The sequence below is a fragment of the Cygnus atratus genome, chromosome 3 (assembly GCF_013377495.2).
Source record: "Cygnus atratus isolate AKBS03 ecotype Queensland, Australia chromosome 3, CAtr_DNAZoo_HiC_assembly, whole genome shotgun sequence".
Classification (NCBI taxonomy): Eukaryota; Metazoa; Chordata; class Aves; order Anseriformes; family Anatidae; genus Cygnus; species Cygnus atratus.
This window is the reverse complement of record NC_066364.1, coordinates 34,790,898-34,810,387: the sequence shown is the minus strand read 5'-3', so window position 1 is coordinate 34,810,387 and position 19,490 is coordinate 34,790,898.

Genomic DNA, 19,490 nt, shown 5'->3' with positions numbered 1-19,490 from the left:
TGTTCTATCTCATGAATGTATTAATGAGTGGGCTATGTAGATATGTATATGGCTATAGTTTGTTTAGTATTCTGCATAAAATAATTGCTTATCTGTAGCCTTTGCAGAAAATGAAAAAGAAAATGTGAATTATTTTGCAATAAAATAGACCAGACCATACTTGATCTAGCAAAATCTGTCCTAAGTTCAATGTGAAACAAGAAATGCCAGAATGAGATTGATTTTTTTTTTTTTTTTACTTTATCCTTTGGTTGCACACCATTAACATTATTCAGCATTATGAGAACAATAGTACCAACAATAAAAGATAATGCAATAGGATTTTTATTTAAATTTAGATTTGATTAGTGGCCTTCTTGTAAAATTTTAACAGAGGGGAATAGAAAACAGGCAGAAGCAAAAGCAAATAATAATAACAATAATAACCCCCCCCTACCCCTTTGTTCAGTCCACATCTTGAGAGAAGGCTGAAGGAAGCTTCATAGAAAGGATTTTGCATAAGAATTGACTGTGTGAGAAGCTTCCCAGTGCTGAAGAGAACCTATAGGCAGACTTTTTTCTGTCTTGGGTCTTAGAGGAAAACCCGCATGACAGATCTGAAAGATGTGGCAGCCCTTAGCAGGGAAGAGTAAGGGAGTAGTTCTACAGAGCCTGTCTTCCTCCATGTGTCCATCTTGTGTAACTCCAGCCCCCTAGATAGTTATCTGCAAGGAACCCACCTATCCTCATGGAAGAGGGAGTTTAGACAACGTTTAAACTAAATGTCAGCCTTAAACTTCCACTGTGCTAAAATGAGTTTCTCAATATAATTTAAAGTTATTCACTCTAGTGTTAATTTATGCCTCACAGTCACATTTCTTTCTTGTAGCACAGCTCCAAGTATTGTATCACTGCTTGGCTCCCTTTTCCGTGTCTGTAAATGTGGAAAGGGAAGAAGCCTTTACCACCCGAGGGCATGAAGACACCAGATGACACATTTGCCTTGAGGCTGTTTCCATGGGATTTGTTGTCTTGTGTTCACTACTTTCTCTAAATAAAACTCAGCCTAATATTTTTTTTGCAGGCTTCTGATAGCTCCCACTTATTTTGTCTCCATAGGAGGAAAAAACATTGCTTTGAAATCCGAGGGGAAGGGGTACGTAGACAGCACAATTTAATGAATGATCTACTTTAGGAACCAGAGCCAGAGTGGCAGCCCTAGTGCAGAGCAGATGAGGACACTTGCAAGGCTGGATGCTTTAGTCTTGGGTAAAGAGAGGTCTAATGCAGATGCGGATACCTCTCTGATTTCTTCAGAGCTCATTTAAGTTTCTCTACGAGGCACTGCATTGTGTCAAGCAGGTATATTTGTAGAGATAACAAGTGCCCAATAAACACGTGCACCCAGTGAAGAAAGGTTGGATAATTTTATGTAGAGAAGTTTCTTGGAAGAGTTGAGGAGATTGTGACAGAGAAACAGTTGGCTGAAAAGTTATATCTAAAAAGGCACAGCATGTGTTTGGGAAGGGATGTTCAAATTGTGTTACTTAGTCAGGCACCATGAAATGATTACTTTTGAAAATATTTTGGCAAGATCCTATGACATGTAACAGATGATTTGCAATTCCTATTGAATGTAATCCAGTAATAGTTCCAAAAAACATATTCTGGCTTAATTAATGAAGTCTGATTTATTTGGAATTCCACTTTCCTGAGTGGCAAGAGAGGTGATGGGCAATGTTGACACAAATGGATCCAAATTACTGAGCCAAACAGTAGTTTCCTTCCTCTCATTAAGCAACGGAGCATTCTGCACATTGGCCACAGTCCTAAGGAAAGCACACGTGAAGAGCATCTGAAACTACTGAAAGCATTTACAACTACCAAAATTAGGAGTCATGCCTAGGTACCAGATTTATGAGAACAGTCTCTTCAAACTTCTGCTGTGGTTGTGGAGAAAGAAATATCCTCTGAAAGTAAGTTAGAGTTGGAGCCTCACCCACCTTCTCTGAATCACCATCTGGAAGTACCTTGGATGAATGACTTAGCCTAAGCCTTACCTATGATAACAATTAAGTGAAGTCAGTCCTGTATTTTTTTGAGCTTGCTACTTGTGCTGTTGTAAGCAATACAAATATGGCATTTTCATGCATAAGCATAGAAATCATTATGCAGCTGAGTAGAAAAGTGCAGTAAGTGTGATTAAAGTGATTAATCAAACTCTTTTTAAGTTAGGACAGAGGACTCCTCTAGTCTTTCAAAGAATATTTACATTTTTTTTTCTTTTTAACTTATATTAAGGAAATATTACAGAACACATTTTTTCCTCTACAATGCAGAACTCCTTGCTGATTTGTCTATGTGCTTGGGTCCTTTTAAAGACTAAAATACATATTTCTTTGCTTTCATCTCCTTCCTGCACTTCTTCTCTCTTCAAAAATCATCATATCTCTTCAAAACCCAGTAGACAGAAGTTTGGAACTTGCATATTGCTCCTTGCTTAGCCACATATTATGGATGTCAAAACTGTACGCACTCCATATTTTGTTTTAGAAATATTACTATCTTGTTCTGAACAACATTTGGGCATTACTATACTGTAGCAATGTTCACAAGTATGGGTTAAAAGAGACTCCCAGAAGGTTCTGTGGCACTTCCAGCACTGAAATACAAATGAACATTTAAACTATATTGATGATAGAAGGTATGACTGGGGCATGTTATCACTAGGGAAGTCCAGTTAATGGTAGGCTAGATGAGAGGTGAAGTCTTCTTTTAAGAAGCCTAAATCTTTCTCTAGGTTACATTTCCTCTGGCACTTTCCAAGGACTTCCCTTGTGGTGGCCTTCAACAGGTCTGCAATGAATTTTGATTTCGCTTGCTTATTGCTAATTTTTCTACAGGTTTCAAGGAGAAGGATGAGAAGAATCTTGAACAGAGCTTTTAATTTTTATTCTCTCTCTTTTTTTTTCCTTTATGTTGATACTGAATTATTTATGCAATATCCTTCTTTCCCTGTGAATCCTTAATTTTAAAAGAAACTTTCCTGCTAGACATCCCAGTTTGTTGGCTATGAAACCTAAACATGCACCTCTCTGAGGTGAGAAAGTGATATTCCCATTCGAAGGACAGAGAGCTGAAATGCTCAGTGTTCATCTTCATTAGATCTTACATCCACATTCTCTTTCTGAAAAACTTGTTCAGTTTCTGCGCAGCTTGGAGATTTTGAAAAGTCTAATCATTAACAACAACTCTCCCTTTTTTTTTTTTTTTTTTTCAGCATTGTACTTGATTTTATTTTTTATTCTTTCCCCCGGACAGGCTGAAAACTGACAGCTCTTTTAAGCAAGTGAGAAACTGAGAGAAACCTTAAGCTCTTTTAAGCAAGTGAGAAACCTTATTTCTGTGCTGTCAGCACTGGGTTCTATGTGTTTAAAAGTACACCCATACATGTATTTATTTATATTCACATATATTTCATTTTACATCATAAAATTATGAGATAAGAACTGTTCACTTAATATATCAAAATGCTATGCACAACTATTGTGCTATACCATAAAAGCAATACATAGTAAATCATACAACCATAGAATGGCTTGAGTTGGGAGGGACCTTAAAGATCATTTATTTCCACCCCCCCTGCCATAGGCGGGGATGACACCCAGTAGATCATGTTTCCTGGGGCCTTGTCCAGCCTGGCCTTGAGCACCTGCAGGGATGGGGCATCCACAGCTTCTCTGGGCAACCTGTGCCAGTGCCTTACCACCCTCCGAGTGAAGAATTTCCTCCTAACATCTAATGTAAATCTATTTAGCTTAAAACTGTTTCTCCTTGTCCTGTCACTATCTGCCTTTGTAATAAGTCACTCTCCATCTTTTTTTATAAGCCCCATTTAGGTACTGAAAGGCCGCAATGAGGTCTCCCTAGAGCCTTCTCTTCTCAGGATGAACAGCCCCAGCTCTCTCAGTCTTTCCTCATAGGAGAGGTGCTCCGGACCTCTGATCAACTTCATGGCTCTCCTCTGGACCCACTCTAACAGCCCCACATCCTTCTTGTGCTGGGGGCCCCAGACCTGGATGCAGCACTCCAGGTGGGGCCTTGTGAGGGCAGAGCAGAGAGGGACAATCACCTCCCTCGATCTGCTGGCCACTGCTCTGTTGCAGCCCAGGAAGCAGTTGGCCTTCTGGGCTGCAAGCACACACTGCTTGCTCATGTCAAGCTTTTCATACACCAGAACCTCCAAGTCCTTCTCTGCAGGGCTGGGTGTCATGAGATACTTCTAGATTCCAGCTTTGATTCCCTCTTCACAAATAAATACTTCCATTGCATGGACCAAAATTTCCATCAGAAAAGAAAGCAGTGAGCTGTGCTCCTAGGCCCTGCTGTGCTGTGACTTCATTCCAGTACTCACCCTGCAGCAAGGAAGGGGGAGAGGGGTGCAGGAGATCATACGACTAAGTCCCCTCTCATGTTGGACAGTGACCAAGCACCAATGAGAAGACCTCTGTACACCTCCCTGGGTCTTCTCCACATTATATCTTCTCCACCTGATGAGTGGGTGGCGCTTTATTGCCATCATTTTGATGTATTGTTGTATTTTCTCTACTGATGTCAGAGGGGTATTTGCATGCCAAAAGTGATTAATACATACTAAGCCTTTGGCTATTTTGACAGGCTTGTTTTGAATGGCTTATTTTCAACTTTGCTTTTCAAATGTGTTTATGCCGTTTTGACAATGCACAAAAATATAGAAACTTAGAATATCCTGAGTTGGAAGGGACTCACAAGGATTATTAAGTCAAACTTCTGGCTCCACACAGGACCACCCAAAAATCAGATCGTATGTCTGAGAGCTTTGTCCAAATGCTTCATGAACTCTGACAGGCTCAGTGTTGTGACCACTCACCCTGGGGAGCCTGTCCCAGTGCCCAACCACCCTCTGGGTGTGGAACCTTTTCCTAACACCTAGCCTAACCCTCCCCTGTCCCAGCTCCATGCCGTTCCCTCGGGTCCTGTCGCTGTCCCCAGAGAGCAGAGCTCAGCGCCTGCCCCTCGTGAGGGAGCTGCAGGCCGCCATGAGGTCTCCCCTCAGCCTGCTCTGCTTGGGGCTGAACAAACCAAGGGACCTCAGCCACTCCTCATATCTCTTACCCTCCAGACCCTTCACCATCTTTGCAGCCCTCCTTTGGGCACTCTCTAATAGTTTTATGTCTTTCTTATGTTGTGGCACCCAAAACTGTACTTACTACTCAAAGTGAGTCTGCACCAGTGCAGAGCAGAGTAGGACACTCACTTCCCTTGACTGGTTAGCAATGCTGTAACTGATGCACCCCAAATCTCTCAAATATCACCCCTTGAATTTGCCTTCACCAAAAGCATTGAAATCACATCAGGTGGTATTTTCTGTATTTATACAACAGTAGTCATGGCCAGTTATGTTTCCTATGGATTGAAAGGACCAATGGTTGGAGACAGTTCTCACCTAAGGTATAAAGGTCAGAGGAGAGAGCGAAGACCTTCATTGATAGGCCTATGTTAAAATATTTTAGCTTGCCTTGATTCAAGCATGTGGTCTGCTCTGCTGGGCTGGCTGACTTTCAAATCTCTTGGAAAGCATACCCATGTTTCTGTGCCAGTTCTTCAGCCGTTCTGCAGGTCAGGAGGGCAAGTGTCAGATGTTCTGCTCTCTGTGTGCAGAGTTGTAATTCATAGTGTGGGCCAAGGTAATAACCTGATTAATTTATTTATACCTGGCCTTCAGCCACAGAATGCAAAACCAGAATCCTGAAGCAAGTGTCAATGCATTTGCTTATGAAACACATGGTACAAACTGGCATCTTTTTTAAAACATAAATTCAACATCAATATTGATGGAGGGGAATGTTCAATGCCTATATACATTTGATAATTAGTGTAGTACTACAGAAGCAGTCTCAAATGGAAAGCCATCATTGTTTAAATAATTTCTCAAAAAAAAAAAATAGGCAGGAGTAGAAATGTGTATTATGGATTTTAATTCCTTATTCTCCAACTGAGGTGACATCTGAAGGAAAAAAAAAATTGATTTTTTTTTTTTTTTTTATCAATTGCTACCTTAATTTCTTTTTCTTGGAAATAACTTTATTTTCCTTCAAGGTCAATCCTTAGTTGGTCATAGGCTTCTTCTTGCTACTGTGACTTTCAGTGGCATGTGTTCTTTAAGACAGTAAACAAAAATATTTTTAATGCCAAGAAAAACATATTCTTAAAATCCACATTTTTAGAATTTTGAACCCCCTCAAATTTGCATATACATGCATAGATACGTATAAATGGACCCTTGTATCCTTTTTGATATACATTTATTTTTCTTCCTGAATTTGCCTTCCTGTGCAACAGACAAATATTACAAAGGCATCAGCCAGAAATACTTACCCAGTAGGTCCCTAGTTTAGCTCAAAGAAATCTGAACAAGAGCCAAAAATACAAAAGGTGATTGCTTCTGTGAGCAATGGGCTCCACAGAAAGCATAGCAAGAGGCTAATTTTTTCCTCTGTCATTGACAACTCTCCAAAGTTTTGGAGCCAAAGGGACTGGGTTATTGAGGCATGCTGAGTTACCACCTCTCTGCTGAGCCACATCTCTCAGCTCATTACATTTGCAGAGTCAAGCATATTCGTCTAAATGACCAGAAACATGGTAAAAGCACAGGGGAAGAAGAGGGGCTTAGTTCTGAAACTTCAGCTCACTGTTCAATTCATGACCATGAAGGCTCAGAAACTCCTATAAAACTCATGAGCAGCATAGCTTCCTGTACAGTGGCAACCAACTGATACTGCTACTGAAAGACACTGCGACATTTTTTGCTTCCAGATCATGAAACACACATACACAAAATATTATAGAATGAGTAATTAAGACTTGCAGATCTGTTCACAAGCTTTAGTTTGTAAGTCTGCAAGTAGGATAAGGATCCTTCCTGTCTTACCCCAAAGCACTGTGTATCATCAGGTACTAGGCGCAAAAGAAAAAACATCACTTTGCAGCTGTCCAAAGCCTTAGAGCACCTATACCTTTGATACTGTGTGCAGATTCATGTTTACATCTCAAAAAAGACAGAATAGTCTTTAAAAAAAGTACAGGGAGAAGTAACTGAAATGATTAAGGGATGTAGCAACTAGAGAATAGCTGGGACTTGGGAAGATAGCAGTTTGGGAGGATAGAGCTGATGTGGCATATGCCAGACTTATAAAATCATGGAGGTGGTATTTAAGGTTCGTGTAGAACTGGTATTATCCTTCAATACAAAAACTTCTGGAAGTCATTGAAACTGGTGAGAAGCTGGTTTAAAGCACATAAAAGAAATGACATCTTTATGTGGTGGGCCGTGACCTGCAAGCCATCTCCATGTGAGTTTATGGAGGCAGGTGGTGTCAACAGCTTCAAAAAGGGATCAGAGAAAAAAGGATATAGACACAGGTCCAGAGTTCAGAATCAGTGAGGTCATCCTAGGGTACTCAAAGAGCTGACTGATGTCATTATGAGGCCACTCTCAATTATTTTTCAATGGTCTTGGGAATCTGGAGAGATCCCAGTCAACTGAAAGCGGCAAATGTTTTCCCAATTATCAAGAAGGGCGAGAAAGAAGGCCCTGGTAATTACAGGTCTGTCAGTCTCACCTGGTAAAATTATGGAGAAGATTGTTCTGTGAGTTATTGAAGAACACCTGAAAGACAATGTAGTCATTGGTCGTAGCCAACACAGGTTCATGAGGGGAAAGCCTAATGTACTTAATTTGCTTTTAAGGCAAGGTCATCCACCTAGCTGACCAAGGGAAGCCAGTCAATGTAATCTTTTTGTATTTCAGCACAGCTTTTGATACTATTTCTCACAGTATCCTTCTGGATAAAGTGTCCAGCGTACAGCTAGATAAATACATAATGCAATGGGTGAACAATTGGCTGGTGGGTAGGGCTCAAAGTGTTATAGTAAATGTGGTTACATCAGGCTGGTGGCCAGTCAGTAGTGGGGTTCTGTTGAACTCCATTTTAGGACCAGTTCTCTTCAATATTTTCATAAATAAGTTGAATGCAGGACTTAAAGGTGCACTAAATTTGCTGACAATACTACACTGGGAGGAACTGTTGATTCTCTTAAAGGCTGAGAAATGTCTAGACAGACAAATTAAAGGGCTGGGCAATCACCGACTGCATGAAGTTTAACAAGAGCAAGTACCAGATTCTGCACCAGTGATGTGGCAACCCTGGATATACATACTGACTGGGGGGATGTGAGGCTGGAAAGCAGACCTGTGGAAAATGATCTGGGGGTTCTGGTCAAAGACAAGTTGAATATTAGTCAGTGGTGTGTCCTGGCAGCCAAAAGGACCAACCATATACCAGAGTACATCAGTTACAGCATTGCTAACCAGTCAAGGGAAGTGAGTGTCCTACTCTGCTCTGCACTGGTGCAGACTCACTTTGAGTAGTAAGTACAGTTTTGGGTGCCACAACATAAGAAAGACATAAAACTATTAGTGCCCAAAGGAGGGCTGCAAAGATGGTGAAGGGTCTGGAGGGCAAGAGATATGAGGAGTGGCTGAGGTCCCTTGGTTTGTTCAGCCCCGAGCAGAGCAGGCTGAGGGGAGACCTCATGGTGGCCTGCAGCTCCCTCACGAGGGGAGCGGAGGGGCAGGCGCTGAGCTCTGCTCTCTGGGGACAGCAACAGGACCCGAGGGAACGGCATGGAGCTGGAACAGGGGAGGGTTAGGCTAGGTGTTAGGAAAAGGTTCTTCACTATCTTCAGATACAAACTCAGGTAACTTCTGCACAAACTATTTCATGCACTTTGACCAAGTTCAGACTTACTGTTTTGTGGAAAGGCTGTTATTTCCTTCCTTGTTTCCATTTTTGCACTGATATAATTGTTCTTGGTTAGTTCAAACTGGGTTGGTATTATTAGGTGGCTATGACTTACATCCGGACCAAGAGACAGAAGTGATCCTATGTCCCACTGCTAGAGCTGGTCAGGCCAAGGACAGATACAGCAATGTGAGAACTGTCCCCAAAGAGGGCCACATCTTTGGTGTTCGCTGTGGGACGTGCATTTTACCAGGTGCGGTTGTACACGCATGTGTTGTGGGGAGACAGCCTGCTACCTGCATCTACCCCAATTTAAGTTGCTGGTTGGCTTGTACCGTGTAATTGGAAGAAGAAAGTGAGCTGGGCACCAGTGCTAGGAGCTGAGGAGTGGCCATGGGCAACACTCATATCTGCATTCCAGGTGATCAGCTGGACCAGGTCCCAAAGCTTGTTTTTCTCTGTCTTCCTGGCAGGAGGACTTTATGAACACACCTTACACTGCTCCTCCCCATAGGAGTTTTTTTTTTAAGGGAGGGTCTGTTTTTCTGTTTGGCTTTTGTTTTCCCTTGGCCCAGACTTGTTACTCTCACAGGTGTTTTTTGAATGGGCTTAATAAAGCTGGCTGACAACCTTCTGAGCACCAGAATTCCACTGATTTTGTGCAGCATTGGAAACATTTTGCAAGATGTCTAAAATCTGAATCTGGTGAACTCAACAAAAAATCTTCCTCCGTCATGGTCTGGCTGTGAAGGAGATGTGCCAGCACAGTGCCCTCACACCAGGCACCCCTGGGTATGCTCATCCCAGGGACTAAAAAGCTCCATTTGAAGCACAGGAAGAAAGCCAACAGCAGGAGGAGCGCTTAAAAAGTGTGACAGTTTATATAAGGATGATCTGCAGCCTCCAGGGAAATGAAACAGGATTTCACCCTCTTGATCTCCTGTAATCATATAATATCTGTAATACAGTCTAGAAATGAGAGAAAAATGACAGCTCCCATGTCATGCTGCTCATCTTGTAGTGAAGACAACACTGAGCAACATCTGAAATTTGATGGACAGATTTCCCAGAAATAAGAGAAGAGGATAGGAAACCAAACTAATAGATTTTTTTTTTCCTGGTTAGAGTAGACTAAGGCATGGCTGTGAGTATTTTGTCAACTGAGTTCAGCTTTCTAGGGGTGAATATGACTATTCCAAGATTTGAGGCTTGCAGCAGCAGATTGAAATCAAGCAGCTTATTGATGAGGCGAGGCAGAATGGGGTAAAAAAAATATGTTAACGGCTGGTGGCAGTCTCTTCTTCATATTCCCAAGGGACTGGGGAAAAAACGAACAAACAAACAAACCCCCCCCCAAAAAAAAAAAAAAAAACACAAAAAACAAAGCCAACTTCTATTAATCTCTTCACTGTATTTGTCAAAGATTATTTGTGAGTCTCCACTGGACCTGAAGTATTTGAAGTGTGTTTATAAAGTATCAAAATGAAATATACTATTGTGTTTAATTTTGCAAATCACTTGGTGTTATTTCTGGTGCTTGACAATGATGCATGGGACTAGTTTTCAGCAAGAACTCCAATGGTAAACTGCAGATACAAGGTGTCATTGCATTTTTTTTTTTTTTTAATCAATTTAAGCTCATGTGATCTTAGACTTTTTTTTTTTTTTGTATATTTATATATATTTGAAATATCCAGGTTAAGCTAGATTTAGAGGGATACACACTAATTTGAAGTGCATTCACATAGTAAGTGAGTGGATACTCATGGTGAATGTGACATGTTTACCTAAGGCTGGACAGTAGTGGCTAATACTTAGTAGTGTGCACATCTCACAGAAAAGACAGCACATTTCACCAGTGTTTGTACAAACATAAATTTGCTGACCCTTTCTTTTCTTTTTTTTTTTTTGTCTCTTTCTCCCCCTCCTCTGTCCTAAGGTGCCAAAATCGTGTTTGAAATGATGAGGGTAGATGAGTATGGAGGGGAGTGCTGCAGATTAAGGTGTTTTGGGTTTTCTTGGCAATGTCTCAGTTAGGAGAGGTGGTGGTGGCACTGATACCAGTGGGCTCTGAAGATTGTGACTGCCTGTCTTCAACATAGGTTGTGTGGGATGTAGGAGAGGTGCACATGAATGCCAGGCTTCTGTGCCTGAAGATGGAGAATCTGCAATGGCTTAAAGCCAAAATAAAGACCTGGATCTGAAGGTGTCTCACAGCACTTGATACTCACTTCTCAGTGCAATGGGGAAGGAGCCATTCTACCAAAGCAACCTCCCTGTCAGCCAGTACAGTGATTTATTCTTTCCTCCTGGTGATTCTGGCACACCGTTCAGCAGCGTGTGCCGCAAGCTGCTCACTGCATGCTCTGTCCTACCTCTTTTCTTTTCATCCTGGCAATTTGATGCAATAGTTCACGCACATGAAAAAAGCCCTGAGCTAAGAGGGTTAATGATGAAGACTGTGACTGATGAAATAACTGGGAATACCATCCACACTGCAAACCTGGAAAACACACACGTCCTGACTCCTTGGGGTCACTGATGTTGTTCTTGACAGCAGTCAGTGTCCTACTGACATCATGATTAATTGCCACAAAACTATGCCTTATATTGCAATGGTTTTGCCACCAGTGATTTGCAGTCAGTCTTAGCCATAATCTCTCAATCAAACACACCAGACAATATCAAATGCACAGCTTTGCCAGTCTGGTGGGACAGTCTCTGATGGTGTGGTCACAAGTGCCAGAGCCATCACTTCCAGGTGGAAAAGGGGACACCTTACTCATCTTTTGGTGCAATCACAGCACCGACAAGTACTGAGGCCTGCAGTTTTGTACTCAAAACCAAGTTTACCTTTGCGCTTCCTCACTGAAATTAGAACAGAGGTCTTGCCTCACTGGTGAAATCTGAGTATCTGTTTTTGTTCCTGAAAATAAGTAGAGGTATTTTTTTTCTAAACCCTAACTTTTATTTTGGTCTGGAGTTGTTCTATTTCTTGGCTCTGAGCCTGACACAGTTTTTCACAATTTTTTATTTTTCTTGACATAAGACCTCCTGCACCAAGGGTGAGAGAAAGACAAGGAAAAAGTCAGTGGGGTGGGAGGTGTGCTGTGGGAAGGAACATAGCATAGGCTGAGGGGCATCTCTGTTCAGTTCTCTACAGGGTGCATGGCAGCTTCATCCCTCCTCTGTCTTGCTCACCAATTCCAGCTGAAAAAAGATCCCAGGACAGGCTGGGATTACTTGTCCTAGGAGAAGGTATAGCACTGCTCCGCAGATGAAAGTGGTGCAAACCTAAGTACCAAAAAACATGGTTAGGGGAGCCAGTTATGTGCCTCTTTTGTTCAGTGTAGTTCAGACAACGTATGTCCATGCATTGAGGGAGAACCGTTGTGGACTCTATATATGTTTTCCACGTTCTCCTGTATAAAGTTTATGTGCAAACACTTTGCTTTCTGAAGGAGTCCTGGGAGGTTACACTGGTTTGGATTTAAGTCAACAGTGTCTTCCAGGTGGTGTTTTCAGAGGGAGGATTTTGGAAGTGAGGTGTTTTGGACTCCTTTTGGAGGCATTTACCTCTCCAATTTGTGCAGTTTATTTCTGTCATGGCTCCATCTCTTCCCCATCCATCTTCTGCAGTGCAGACTCAGAGCTGCTTACAATAAATAGATTGGTAAGTGAGGTTCAGTAATTTGGTTCAGTTGCCAATAAACTCTTGGTAGTTCCAGACAATACAGCAGGTGGTAATTTGGTTCAGTTGCCAATAAACTCTTGGTAATTCCAGACAATACAGCAGGTGGTAATAGTTATAGGTTATGATTTGGAAGTTGAGGTTGGAATGTCAGAAAAAGGACTCCACCAGAAGCATAGGGTGGCCCTGGAACAAGTACCTCAGACAGGCTGTCCGATCTCCATCCTTGGATTTTTTCAAGATGTGTCTGGCCAAAGACATGACAGACCTGATGGCAGTGGTCCTGTTTCAAGTAGGAAGTTGAACTAGGTCATCTTCAAACAATATTTCTATGGTTTTGCTATCATCTCTATTCTTGAGTTGCAAGAATGGTCCTTCAGATGGGTTTGGCCTGAGACAAGTATTGGTCTCCTGAATCAGCCCTAGGAATTTCACTTAGGAATTTCTGCCCTGAGCCATTCTCAATAAGTAGTTTGGGTAGGGCTACATTGCTGACAAGGGAAAGAGAATTTTATAGAATGGTAACAAGGCATTCTGCACCAGGAGAATGTATTGGAAACATATAACTGATTTAATTTGCTAGTATAGATGTGTTCCATCAAGGAAAGTAAAGTGGGAATCAGTGCAGATGCATTTCCTGCTTGGCCGTTTCTGTGGTAAAGGCACTCACGATGTGGCCATTTTGTTAGCTCTGACAGAAGGCTAATAAAATGTGCAATTATTTACCTCACCATAGCATTTGGATTGTTAGTTTATTACTTTAAAAGTTCTTTAAAGGCTGAAAATGACAATCATTTATCACTGCTGTCAAGAACGTAAACTAGTAGAGATCGTGCAGATATGTTTCTGAATATTGTGTAACAAAATAAAATTTGTCATTGTCTTTCACTGTAGGGATGTAGTGTGATGTTAAATTCAATTAGGATATACAATAAGAGGGAGTGCTGTCACATAACTTGATTTCTAAGCCCTTCTGAAGTTTATTGCCTTGAATTCTTGGAGAGAGCTTTCCAGTCAAATAAGCATCAGACTCTGGTAGTCTTTGTTAATAGGTTCCGGGCTGCATGTTTCTATAAGCAAGGAGGTAATTCAGTAATTCACTTGCAATTTTAGATATTGTCATTTTAATTCTAGGTAGTATTACAAGAATTTTCTTTCTGGATCAGCCCAGGAGGAATTTAGTCCAAAGTTTTGCCACAGGCTGGGCTCAGCATTAGGGTGCACCTGATATTCTGGAAACCACTGGAGACAACTGGTACCAGATGGTGAAGAAAAAAACTGTTAATAGCCCTGCAGCATGGAGTGAGAGAGACTGGGGAAGTTCACGATAACCATATTTAGATTTTTGTTGACCTTTGCCAGTGGGTTTGCATTGCATCCAAAAAGACTCATCTATTTTTATTGATTTTCACCATTAGCAAATGCTGAAAGCAGGTGAACTCTGTCTCTAGAGTGCTGTGCTTGGGCTAAGAGGAAGGAGAACTCAGTGCCTTTGGGGAGAGTTGGCATGCATCGTGGGGGCAGGCGGCAGAGCAAGAATGGCCCTGGGTGGAAGGTCATGTAAATACCGTGAGAACAGGCTGTTGTGTTTAAAGCTTATGGATAAAGTCTGCAGGCAGTCCTGCCTCCCATGATTCACAAATTGCCTTTTAGGGCTGAAATCGGAAATAGTGGGTGTTTTTGTAAACACAGGGTTAGCCAGCTTTTCCTCAACACGCTTCTGAAGAAGAGATTTTATAGGCTTTCCATCCTATAAAAGGTGAGGTGTGAGCAGTGAGGTTACAGTTTCTCCAAACGTGCATAGGGCATTGGTGAGAGGATTGGAGTTTCAACACGTCCCTTCTGCTTCCAGCCCTGAGCTCAGCCTGCTGCTGCACCCTCTGTTTCCTGTTTTCTTTGCCCCACCAGTTCTACCTGGAAGTGATGAAAACTCTCTCCAAATTCAGTCCCATAGATCTTTCATATTAGCTACATTTATCATGCTATATATTCATTCGATTATTGACAGATTTATTTTTGACTGTAATACAGCATTCAGCTCAGCAGGGCATTCTTTTTTGAGGTGTTTTAGTCTTTTTTAAAATAAAAATGATTTTTTGTAGTGGCACTTTGCTAAAGAAACATTTTCAAGTCACATAATTATACTCTACAGTTGTCAAACAGAACAGTGGCTAAGTGGCTGTTCAATAACATGCAGCAGCAATGCTATATCAGGTACTTACGCTGCTTACCTTTTAGCTACAGTGTAATTATTGGTATTTTAGGCAAAGTACTGCATTTATTCCCACGTGAAAGTGCTGCTGTAAAGTGGGGAAGCATTCTTATACCATAATGTTTCTCAAAGTTCATATGCATGTGAGTAAAAATGAACATGTCAATCACCCTGGAAAGAAAATGGAAAATTACTCACCCTTTCTAAAATCAGTAGTTTTAAAAAGTAGTTTAAAAATGAAGAGGCAGCTGACCTTTGTGTGCTCTGAAAAGTTCTGAAAACATATTTTCTTTCCCCACTTAACAGAGTAATAGGAGGGCTATAAAAGAAGATGATGCTTGAAAGTAGCGTGGAACAGAATTTAATAAAGGCCATTCTACATTACTTGATTTGATAAGTGGATGATAGTATTCAGTTCAGCATGTTTTTCAGAGTACCCTAAATTAAACATTCAAATTTTTTAAAGGACTGTGTCTAAGCCTGGAGAAAATGCATTGTAAGAGCTAATTAATCTCTTGAATTCTTGAGGCATGTGTTCTATAGAGTTTTGAAACCTGGATGCACTGAGAAGGCTTAGCAAAGAAAGCTGCACATGACAGTGTGCATCTTCAGTATGTGTTTCTGTGGGTATTAGCTTCCTTCCTGGTTCATCAGAATGAGGTTGTGGGGATTTGGGAGGGCAACACTATCCTCAGACACTACACCCACTTCACTTGCAGTGACCTTTCCCTCTTAGCACAAGCAGTCTGCTAACCTGTAACAGGCAAGACTAAAAAGATATCTGATATCTTTCCTGCCTTGTTGCAGAGATGCAAATACACAGACTAATATGATAGCAATCCAAAATGCTCAGTAGAAGTGTAGGGAAAATATTGTGTACGCTTCTTAGAAATTCAAATGGTTGCTCATACAAAGTGTTTCTTTGCTAAGCATCTCAGTGAGAGGGTATTTGCAAAATGATGTCTTTTCTATGTCTGAACACTTGTATTAATATCAAAAAACATGGAACTGCAGAGGGACAATAATATTGGCTGGTTTTAATTGGTTGCTATTTGTCCACTGTTGTTATCCTTGAATCTCTGAAAAGATCTGCCTTGAGAGAAGAAACTGTATTGTGTAGCCAGTTGTATGCCACACCAAGATTAACAATTTATGAAACAGAAATTTCTTTATGTGGTAAGTTTCCCCTCTTATTCTCAGGAATAACTGACACTTTCATACAAGAAAGTGGATTGTTTGCAAAGAGGATAATGGCTTAATGTGCTAGATTTAGTCACAGTGAATCATTCAAAACAACCTTACTCATATTTATTTATTTATTTATTTATTTAATAGAGAGATGATAAAAAAGTTTGTCCTCTGAAATATAGAGCACGAGATACCAGCTGGAAACATTGAGTTCTGTTCTGATGAAGAAGGGGAAGCGAGAGAACAGCATGGTAGTGCTTAGCTACCTACTGGTGTGAAACCACCTCATTAACTTGTTGTTGTGCATTTACCAAGAAGGTTGATTGGGTTTTCTTCTGCCTACCAGTGGGAATGTAGTCATTTGTGGAGTCAGGTAAAGGCTGAACTGTGGTTTTGAAACTTGTATCCCCAGATGGTGGATTTAAAATGTTTAAGTATTTGAAGACCTGGAGGGAGGTGATAGAGGTGTTGTAGGGGCAGAAAAGATGCCAGGTGTTTCTCAGAAGAACTAGAAACTGTAGTTCCCTTGGCCAAAGCCTGATTCCTTGTTGGTTGTGCAACATCAGACAACAGCTGCCTGCATGGCTATCCTGCATCCTGAAATGAATAATATTGTCTATGAGCCTGTGAATTGCTAAAAAAAATAGGTACTTACAGATTTAGTACAATGTGGTGAATATTCCAGACCAGAATATGAGTTAAGACTTATTGGATACTTGCAAACAAACCTTCAGTGTTAATTCTAACTCCAAACATTAGGTAAAATCAAAAGCCGACTAAACTAGAAACATAGAGCTTTCATTTATTGAGTCAGATAAGACCTGGTGACAGAGTATCTATGTATGCGGTAAGTATGTATGTACTTCTATGTATGTAAGTATGTATGTACATCTATGTATGGGGTATGTATGGGCTTCATTTTGCATCATTAGATTTGATAGCACAAAGAGCCTCACATCCACAGCCTGGACAAGATACAAGTAAGAGATTAGAGAATCAGAGAGAAATAGAAAAGGTTTTGGCTGATTTTTCCTCCTCTTACACCTCACAAGGTAGTTGCTGAAAGAGGTCCTGCAGCCTTAAAATCCACATTAAATAAATGTGAGCATCCCACCAGTTTTTCACAGCTATGCCATAATGCACAGAAGAATTCCCTGGTAGGAATCACCCATAAAAACATCCATATAGCCTGGGGCTTCATCACCCATAAAAACATCCATATAGCCTGGGGCTTCCTGGGAGCTGTTTTTACAGGAGACCAGAATCATGCTTAAACCTTTGATATCAATGACCTCTTCCTTCCTCTGCCCCTGCTGCTCTGATCATTTAATTACTTTGCTCCTCAGTTTGGAAGAAGTGAGCATTTGGCACCAGAATGGCTAAGTGGTCCCAAAGTACCATCAGTTGGCTCTGAGGCTTACATGCAATGCACAAAAGACCAAATGGTCTGGAGGCAGAGCCTGGGGAAAGAGGCCTTTTGCTGCGTAGCCCCGATCTGAGTCTGGCTCGGTTCTGCAGAGACAGAATCTGACACAAGAAGGTGCAGGCTGGAGTCTCTGGCAGAGTTTCCCCTGAAGTACTAAGATCAATCAAAGGTAACTCAGTGGGGTTCTACACTTTATTTCCCAGTGGTATTCTACTCAATCGTGCTTAATTTTTGATAGGTTTTGGAAGCATGGTAATAGAGATATATATATGTGCAATGACATCTTTCACTTTAAGTGCTTTCAATCCAGCCCCTCTAGGCAAATTCAGTAGCATCAGTCCAAAGTGAGACATAAAGTAAAATTAGGCACCTCAGAAACAGAAAGGTAAATCATTAAGTGCTAGGTGAGGCATAATTCTGAGTTTGGATTGATAAGTTCCCGTACTTGGCCCATCAATTATTTCAGTTGGTGATTCAAATATGGAGAAGGCCATGACCTGGGGCTGTTAAAAAATCAATGGTGGAGCAGTTTAGCAAGCATAATATTTAGTTCTTGAGCTTTGATATAAAGAATGATTAATTGAAAAAAATACGTAGCCCAAAATCTTAGTTTTAAATTATTTTATTTAGCAATTGTTCTGTACTTTTGTCTTCTCTTAAGGTATCATTTATTGGCCTCATCTGATTTATGTATTTATTTATTTATTTTTAAACTGAGGTTTGAAAAAGACCTCCTTATATTGGTTCTGATAAGAAAAAACCTGAAACTTCCCCTGTCAAAAACAACATGAAATTGTTAGGTACTTCAATAACCAGGGCTTTGGGGTAACTGTCAATGTGGTGACAACAGTGTAAAGTGCCTGTTAATTTGTATCCATGGCTGTAGGGATGTCCCCTGGAGGGACATACGTGGCTATATTGTAGAGTTATCAAAACAAGAAAAGCATGCATTATTTATCTAATAGAGTGTAAGGAGTTACATTAAGGATGGATAGTGTTTGAAATGTGTCCTTAATGCCTAATATTAAACTAAATTGTACTCGCATCTGCCCCATTTGAGGTGCCAAATTTGGACCACAGTTTGACAGCAGAAGAACATTCCTATTGACCTAATAAACCTTTTCTCTTTCCTTCAGACTACAGACTCAAAGCTGCTTGCTGCAGTGATTAAACAAGCATACCAGCTTAACACATGCATTGTGGGGAGATGAGATATCTCCAGCGCAACTTCTTCCATGTACTAAATCTTGATCAAAGTCTTGGGCCTTATCTTTAAGATGCCCCTTATAAATTTGGGATTAAGCTGGTCTGAAATGATGTCTGAACATAAAGGATGTGCCATGGTTGGGAACACTGCTCCTCTAGCACATCATTGTCTGTGGAGCTTCTTTGCTAGCTTTTTCCATGTCCTCGTCTAAGGTCCATTATGTGCCCTACATGTGCATCTGGTTATTGCATTATGCACTCAATTGTGATTTCTGCCTGGAGTGAGGGTGAACAAACAATGATCAGCATGCTGCTTAATGCAGTAGCAGAAGGGACTTTAACATTCTGGGAACGAGAGAGCTGCAAGGATTTCTGCAGAAGGGAACAAGTGGCTGATCACCACCCTCAAATCCCTCTGAGCTTTGTGCATCCAGTTGCCTAGGTTATCATAATGGGGCTGGTCCATTAAGAAAGGCTTTCAGAAATGTCAGTCAGCTTTGTTTAACAAACAGAGCTTACTGGCAAGTCTCAAGGCATAATAGAATGGGAGGAGACTGAATATGACCTATCTGAAAGGCTTTTGGTCTGAAAATTGGGATAAATAACAGCAACACAGAGTATTTGTGTAAATGAGAACTTACTGTGCTCCAAACCATACAACCAACTTACTTGGCACTGTCCACACAGAATGGACAGGCTGGCAGTGACAGCCCCAGCTGGTGTTTGGAGTTCAGATGCCCCAAAGTCTGAGCAGGGAATCAGCAGCCAAGAGATGTGAGCTATTTGAAAGCACTAGCTAGCACTTGGGCTTGGCTGGCAGAGCTCGTTTAAGCTAGAGATGGACACAGCTTGTGGTTTTGCTCTGCAGATTTTATGTACTACCAATGTCATTTTGTATCCTGGGATTTTGGATGCAGGCCCATAGATGAATATAGCACTTTTTTT